The 6,000-nt window shown below is 63.8% G+C and overlaps 1 protein-coding gene across 2 annotated transcripts in view; it reads left to right on the top strand.

The window, feature by feature from the left end:
• Positions 1 to 5,462: 5,462 nt before the first annotated feature.
• Positions 5,463 to 6,000, top strand: part of PLXNA1 (plexin A1) — a 122,810-nt gene continuing 122,272 nt past the window's right edge. For both annotated transcript variants that reach the window (XM_075432387.1, XM_075432384.1), the window contains exon 1: positions 5,463 to 5,544. The gene's annotated coding sequence lies outside the window, so the exon portion shown is untranslated. The remainder of the gene's footprint in view (positions 5,545 to 6,000) is intronic.

The raw sequence follows: 6,000 nt of genomic DNA, 5'->3' as shown, positions 1-6,000 counted from the left end.
GTGGGGGTAAGCAGCAGTATGGTGGGCTACGGCGGAGGGGGGAAGGAAGGGCAATCTGAAGGGCATGGACTTCCCCCAGGAGGGATGCTCTGCCTGGTTCCAGCTGGTGACAGGCTAGTCAAGGTGGTGAGCATTGACCCCATGTTGCTATTCAGCCCTCAACCATTAGGTTTCAGAGTTAACTTCTTTTGTAATTAACAGGGGGTCTCTTTGTACCTCAGTCAGAACCACCAGGTCAACCCGTCCTGCCTTTTCCTGTCTCTGCAAGGCTGGCCACGAAGCCTGGCCCACCCCAGGTAAGGTGCCGCGGGACCCAGCGCAGCAGCCACAGCTTGCTGCTGCATGACGAGCTGCCCCCGGCTCTGAACACACCGGTGACGGCACCGCGTCCTTCTGCCGCCTGCAGTAAATCAAAGCAGCCACGCAGCCTCCGCCAGCCACCGCTGTGGCTCCCAGTGGGGTGGGCGTCCCCACGCCACGGCCGGGGTGGTGATGCCACGTCCACGGTAGCGGAGATCCGCGTCTCGGAGACTCTCTGTGGAGCTGGGGAGTTAGGCAGTGACTTTCTTTCTTACTTTCAAAGTTTGGTGCACGCTGTGCAGGGACGCCGGGGTTTGGCTCGTCAAGGGCTGCCTGATTTCTGCGGCTGGGAGCCCTCGGGCTGCTGGGGGGAAGCACAAAGCGGTTCCAGCGCTCCTGAGCGGCTGCAAAGGTGGGATCGGAGTCTGCGAGCTGATGGACACGAGGCTGCTTTCCCCAACGCTGCAGGGCCTGGGAGGGTTGAGATGGCAGCTTGACGGCTTGGAAAATAGGCTGAGATGAAGGAATATCAATACGGCGAGCGAGCTGTTCCTGCCGAACAGCCCCGGGGCAGCTAACGTGAAATGCTGGTTGTCTCGGAGGAGTTGACAGGTGTCTGCATCAGGCTTCCTGCTAATTAAGCGCTGTTGTGAGTCACGGGGCCGAGGGATGAAGGAGCTGGGAAGGAGCTCAGCCGGTGCGGGTACGGCTGGGGGGTCTCTGCAGGACCTCCCTGCCCGGCGGGGAAGGACTGGCGCACGCGTGGCTTGTCGGCTGGTGGATCGCGGTCGTTGCGGCAGGCAAGGCTGCTGGGAGCTGGGGGTCGGCTCTGAGCAGAGCGAGCTGTCCCGCTGGGCATCTGTCCGATCCCATCACACCGGGCGTCCTCCCCGGGGTCCCATGCACTGGCACTGGCGCCCAGACCTCCCATTACAGACTCAGCAGACCCGGCTGGGTCCCCCAGAGCGTCTCCCAGCACCCGTCCCACGCAGCCTCCTCCCAAACCAAAGGGCACATCGCTGCTGGCGCAACCAGCTGGGGGAACGAGGATGCTCCCAGATCCCCTTGGAGGCGACCCGCTTTGCCCGCAGACCCCTTCCTTCCCAGCCCTGCTCAGGGGGGGGTTCTTGCTGTAGTTAACGGTGGCGTTGCCTGCCCACCGAGGCCTCCAGTAGAAAACTCCCCATTTGGAGGAGAACAGGCGTGGCGGGGAGGGGGAAGGGGTCACTGGCTAGCGATGCTTTGCAGACCCCCCCGATCCGGAGGGCACCTGTAGCAGCAGGCACGGGATAAAAGCTGGGAGAGGAGGAACACATGCTGCCCTGGTGCCAGCCCCGGTGCCACCCCGGGTCCCTTCCCCATGGGCCTCTTCAGTGCCTTTTGCCTGCTGGCCCCACTTGCCTCTGCAGCTGCGATCCCCTGAAAAATGGCTCTATTCATTCCCCTTTTTAATTTCACTCTGCATCCCCAGAGCTCCGCAGCCACAGTTTGTTACCCTGGCTGTCAAGAAGCTTAAAGAGCTGCTGATGCCTCCTGGAAAACTTTGACAAACCCTCTGGTTGGACCCGGCGCTGCCTCCCCAGCCCGTCTGCCCAGCCTTGCTGCTCCCGGCTCTGGATTAGCAAAGACGTCTGCGAGGACGGGAGGAGGAGAAAAAAAAACAACACACAACCCATCGCTGACATCTGGGCAGAGCTGCTCCCCTCGTTTTGGAGGGTGCCCTGGGCTGGCTGGCAGAGCTGAGCTGCAGAGGGTGGCTGCGAAGGTCCCCACAGCTCAGGTTTGGGTTGCAGGCTGTTCTCAGGGCTGGCCAGATTTCACAGCCCAAAAGGCCCCTGGGTTGAGGCCGCTGGATTTATCTCCTCCCTGCATGTTGCTGTTTGGCGCAGGAGGTTTAAAGCGTGGTTGCAGGTTCTGGGGGGGGATGATTTTGCGATGGTCCATGAGCGATCACCAAGGGAGGTGGCGTGTGCTTGAGGACCTGGGCGCGCTGTGCAGGAGTCTGCTTTTTAGCAGAAGTTTTTAGCAGGCAAAAATTGCACACAGTTGCGAAATTGTGAATTTAGCTGATTAATTTTAGCTCCTCGCCACCCAGACTGGGTTCACCCAGCGAGCTGAGCAAAAGAGCCTCGCCATCTCTTCAGGCTCTCGCCAGCAACCTGATCCTCTCCCAATTACTTTCTTTTTTACAAAGTAGCTGACAGGCTCCTTTGAGAGACCAAAATGCCCTTCGGTCTCTGTAGTAACATAAGCAAAGGGCACCAGACATGGAGAACGGGTTGTCTCTCAATGCAGTTTTGGTCAAAGTTGTGGGTGGATGTGCTGAGTCAGCTTTTAGCGCAAGGGGAAGGAGCCAGGCGAAACCCTCACCTCTGGGTTTCAGGTCCAGCTGCCACTGAGCTATCTTCTGCCTCCAGCCCTTCCTCCCAGCGCCCCGCCGAGCGCGGAGCCCTTTGAGGTGCCACTCAAGCCGGCTGCCCTCGGGGCACGGCCGGCTGCCAGCCCGCAGGGTTCCTCGGGGAAGCGGGATGAGGATGCGCGGAGAGGTCGGGGAACGAACAGAGCAATTAAAGCCCCGTGGGAGACAGGATAAAAGGCCAAGCTTCCTGACATAACGAGGGTCTCTCTGCAGGGGTGAGGTGCCCAGACTGGGGGGAAGCTGTGTGAGTGACAAGCGTGTCCCTGTGCCCGCCGGGCACGGTGCTGGACGAGCCGTGGACTGAGCAATGCGGGCCACTGTGAGTGGGGGCACAAACCCAGGACGGGCCCCTGCCAGGTCCCTCCCTGACCCTACGTAGGGCTCAGGGCACGGGGGATGCTTGGGTTTTCTTGCTGTCTTTTCTTTATTCCCCTCTCTTGGGGCTGGACCCTCCTTGGTGGCTCAGGAGCGGCTGGCGGTTCCCCCGCAGCCGGGACGCCTGCTCTTTTCTCGGCTCCACCACCTTGGTTTTGCTCATTGCTGGATGGATGTTGACAATCCATCTTCCAGCAAGAATAAATCACTCCGGTTTCCTTCCCGCTGGCGCTGAGCAGGGGGATGCAGGAACAGCAGCAGTGGCTGGGGGTCGGTGCTGCTGCATCGCTGGGTCCTGCCCCAGGGAGGGAGAATTCGTCCCTCTCCTCTCACCTCTGCAGCGGGAGACGGCAGGTGTGGGAATGAGGTGTCCGTGCACCGGTTCTGGGAGAGAGCGAATTTAAAAGTGGTGGTGGGAGACCGCCTGAATATCTCTCCCTTCTTCTTTATACATTTAAGAGGTTTTGCTGTCTCGGTAACTCCCCCGAGAGACCCAAGCAGCAGACTCTTTGGATGTGAATACCTGACAAGTTTTTAATGTGAAAGGAATTCACTAAATTTAGTCTCCTGGAGGAAGGAAGAAAAGGAGAAAAAAGAAAAAAAGAGGAGCGTTTCTTTCAATCTGGGGGAAGCGATCCAAACCCCAGCCGCTTCCCCGCTGGCAGAGCTCACAGATTTCTTCTCTCCTCCTCTGTCTCCGAAGCTTTTAAGTCTGGGCCCCATGTGTGTCTGTGCACCAACAGGGGAGGGGGAATGGCAGGCACCGACGCCGGGTCCCTGGGGGGATGCGCCCCTTCCCGGCTCCTCCTGGAGATGGATGCTGGCGAGGGCAGGGTCAGGGGATAAATGAGGAGAAAACCCTGTTTGTGTCAGAAGGGACCTGTTGTCTGAGTCACCAGATGTCATCTTTCGCTCAGGTGGGCTTTGAGCCCAGCGTGAGCATTGGGGTGCTGAAGGTGCTGAGGGCTGAGAGGAGAGAGAACCTCTGCTCTTGTCCTCAGCCAGATCACCTCTTTTCCCCTCCATCCTCCTTGCTACCCTCGTTGGAGCCCCCAGAGGCCCCTTTCCTTCTCTGTTCTGCTGCTTGAGATTCACCAGGAGCCTCCTACTCGCCTCCCGTGTCCTCTCCCACAGGACCTGCGGTGGCCTCTGCGCTGCTCTCACTGGAGGAGGCTGCCCAGGTCTCCTCGGCTTCTGGAGTCCCTTCCCCCTGTCAGCCAGGGCAAGGAGCTGCGGATGTGCCCATGGCTTGGCCCCCACGGAGGCACGGATGCCGGCCAGGACGCCAGCGGAGGAGCCTGTAAGAGGGTGCCCAGGCGAGGTGAGCAGATGCTGTCCATCACGGGTGGGGGAAGCTCCCAAAGCCCGACAGCACGTCCCCGTCCGAAGGGCAAAGCGCGCCCCAGTGCTGAGAGTTGGTGCGGATGGAGCCCTGGTTGGGTGAACAAACCATCCGGTGCCAACTGCCCATGGGGAGGTGACCCCGGGGTGCGGCACGCGACGGGGTCCTGGTAAACCACGGCCGCCTGCGGCTCCATCTCCTGCCGGGCAGGTCCGGACAGAGCCGCTCCCCGACACCTCCATCCCGAAGGTACTCGGGGGATCGGTGGGGGTCCGGAGCACAGACACCGTGCTGACTTCTGCCGGTCCTGACGAAGGCCCCTTCCCACCCGAGAGATGACAGAGGGTTCTGCAGGGCCCCCGGGGGGAGGGAGTGTCAGGGTCGGGGGACAAAGGTGGCGAGAGTGGCTGGCACCCCACGTGCTTAAAAAACACCCCAAATGATCACCCCAGCCCCTCGTTAATCTGCATTTATGGCTTTTGTTCTTTTCTTCCCCTTTGTGATTGTATTTTTAGGCAGCGTGGATGAGGTGCCCGTGTAAAGACGGCGAACTGGCATCCTCGAGCTACCAGGGGAGGCCGAGGAGGGACGCCCCGCGCTGCCGCTCCCTCAGGTGGGTCCCGGCCCCGCGGCGGCCCCGCAGCCCAGTCGCGTTGCGTGGGGGTGGGTGCTGGGTCCCACCTCGCCACGGCCGCTTTTAGAGCTCCGCCCCGCGTGGCATCGCCCTTTTAAGGGCAGGCGGAGGGCGGGGCGGCTCCGCCCACCCCTCTCCCCTCCCTCCCCTCGGGCGCCCCCTGGAGGCGGCGTGAGCGCGCCCGCCCCCCCCCCCCCCCGCATCCCCTCCCTCGCGCCGCCGGCGGGGCCGTGCGCGTGCGCGCGGCGGCGGGGGCGCGCGGCGGGCGGCGTTCCGTCGGGGCCCCGCGCCGCCGTCCCATTCATGCGGGGCAGCGGCGGCGGCGAGAGCGAGGCGGGCGCGGAGCCCCGGGCGGCGGCGGGCGCGGGGGAGGCGGCGGCGGCGGAGGAGGAGGCGGCGGCGGGGGCCCGGCGGGCGGCTCGGTGTGGAATGCGGTCATGGCCGGCGCGGCGGAGGCGAGCGGGGACCGGAGCCGTGAGTAACCCGGTTGCAACTTTCCTCTGCGGGCGCGGCGCGTGCCTTTACCCTCCCGGTGGGTCGGTTAAAATTAGCCGGATTTGTCGTTATTGTCCCCAAAAACACCCGGCGGAGCGGGGCTGGCCCGGGCAGGGCAGCGGCCCGTCGGGGGGGCGCGGAGGGGCCGGGCCGGGCTGGGCCGGCGCCGCGCTGCTGCTGCCCGGGGCCAGCCCCGCAATGCGCCCCGCGGCTCCGGGATCCACCTCCCGCGGGCGAACGGAGCCCGCCGGCCGCCGAGCCTCGTCCTTTACCCGCCCGGCATGCGGGTTCGGCGGCGGGGGGTGCCGGCGACCGGGCGGGACCCGGAGCTGCTGGGGCCGGGGGTGCCTCCGTGCCCGGCCGCCTCCCTCCCGCCGGGGTCCGCTTCCCCGGTACCGCGCCGCGGGGAGCCCCCCGCCCCGCCGCCCGCCCGGG

The sequence above is a fragment of the Opisthocomus hoazin genome, chromosome 11, assembly GCF_030867145.1.
Source record: "Opisthocomus hoazin isolate bOpiHoa1 chromosome 11, bOpiHoa1.hap1, whole genome shotgun sequence".
Classification (NCBI taxonomy): Eukaryota; Metazoa; Chordata; class Aves; order Opisthocomiformes; family Opisthocomidae; genus Opisthocomus; species Opisthocomus hoazin.
The sequence above is the reverse complement of the archived record's forward strand: the minus strand, read 5'-3'. Positions and strand labels throughout refer to the sequence as shown.